The following is a 2,010-nucleotide window of genomic DNA, read 5'->3' as shown; positions in this document are numbered from 1 at the left end:
TTGTTGTTAAAGACTGAAATCCTTTTTTCAATAGTGAACTGGTTTAATTCTTAGCACTGTACCTGAAAAGAGGTCCTATACCTTCAAAGATTTCCAACTTTTAACATTATACTCCTTCTATTTCTCTGAATAAAATGAGTAAGACCTTTTCTCATATAATCTTGAGTGAGAAGAAGAAAATTGAAGCTTGCACAGTCCCCATTACACCCACAATTTTTCCTTTTTATCTGTTGCAGATTCTCTACCAGTGAAAATGTTAGGTTTAATTTAATCTGAAACAGATGTTTCAGGCAGATGCTCAAAGTTCAAAGACATTATGTACACAATTGTAAAAATTTTCATTTTCAGACAACAAGAGTAAAGCAGTCTAAGTGTAGCATGCAGAGGGATTCAAATTACATCCTTGTATTTTATTTAAGAATCTACCTAATATAATGCTTCCTAGCAGCTAAGGAAACAATTCTGTCACTTCTCAAGGCCTAGAAAAGCCAGTGCCAGGTCCCTGGGGAGGCTGCCTTTTGTCATCTCTCCAGATCTGCCAATTGTTTATCTCAGGGCAGAGATGTTTACCCTGCCTCCAAATAAACGTCGCTGATCTTTACTGTAAGCAACATTAACAACAAAAATCACCCATGGTTACTGAACCAATTACATCTTTCAAAGTACAAGCATTGGTTACCTGCTCTTCCAATAGACTGCCAAAACATACTAGAAAGATTTTCTATCTCTTGTAAATATTTCCAAAACCACCTAAAATTCAACTGAGAATTCTGAGCACTTGCTCTCCTGGGATGTGAATTTTTGTCACCTGCTGGGCAGATGTGTTATCACTTGATTCTATCATTTATTAGTAACGGAATTGCCTGATGGTGAAGCATTTCTGAAAGAGTGAATCAGTTCTAAAGAAAACACTAATGGAAAGGCAGTATTTTTATAGTAGATTCTCTGCTCAAGTGTAAATAAATTTAGATATGCATGATAACTTTTGATAAGCTAACAAACATTGGTACTTCTTTAACACATCTTTTTTTTTTTTAATTCAAAAATTCTGGATGGAAATTAGGCTATTTTTACTCTTCAAAAAAGTTACCCTTTGTGGCTCAGCAGTAGCAAACCTGACTAGTATCCTTGAGGATCTGGGCTCCATTCCTGGCTATATTCAGTGGGTTAAGGATCTGGCGTTTTGCCTTGAGCTGTGGTGTAGGTCACATACGTGGCCCAGATCTGGTGTTGCTGTGACTGGCAGCTGCAGCTCAGATTTCAGCCCCTATCCTGTGAACCTGCATATGCTGTGAGTGTGGCCCTAAAAAAAGCAAAAAAAAAAAAAAAAAAAAAAGTTACATTAATGACCATTGATAAAAGATTGAAAATGCTGGGTTTTAGGTTTGGCATTGCCACTGATTAATTAGAAGATCATAAGGAAGATACTTCACCCCTCTGGGCCTCAATTTCTTCCCCTGAAAAAGAGAAAAGTGCATGGGGGCAGGTTAAGATGTGACTGCCAGTTTGACCTGTGAGCTGGACTTGGGCATTTGGAGCCTGCTCACCTCAGTGCTGTCCTTGCTTGCCCTCTTCATACCAGAAGCTACCCAAGGACATAGTCTTGAGATAGTAATGTGGTATTGAGAACATCTGGATTGTTCAAGTGACTTAACCCAGTGTAAGCGTCTACATAAACTTTTAAGATTTGGTGAGTGGGGGAGTTCCCGTCGTGGCGCAGTGGTTAACGAATCCGACTAGGAACCATGAGGTTGCGGGTTCGGTCCCTGCCCTTGCTCAGTGGGTTAACGATCCGGCGCTGCCGTGAGCTGTGGTGTAGGTCGCAGACGTGGCTCGGATCCCGCGTTGCTGTGGCTCTGGCATAGGCCGGTGGCTACAGCTCCGATTAGACCCCTAGCCTGGGAACCTCCATATGCCACGGGAGCGGCCCAAGAAATAGCAACAACAACAACAAAAAGACAAAAGACAAAAAAAAAAAAAAAAAAAAAAATAAGGATTTGGTGAGTGGGG

Source organism: Sus scrofa, chromosome 1, assembly GCF_000003025.6.
Source record: "Sus scrofa isolate TJ Tabasco breed Duroc chromosome 1, Sscrofa11.1, whole genome shotgun sequence".
Lineage (NCBI taxonomy): Eukaryota > Metazoa > Chordata > Mammalia > Artiodactyla > Suidae > Sus > Sus scrofa.
This window is presented reverse-complemented; position numbering follows the sequence as displayed.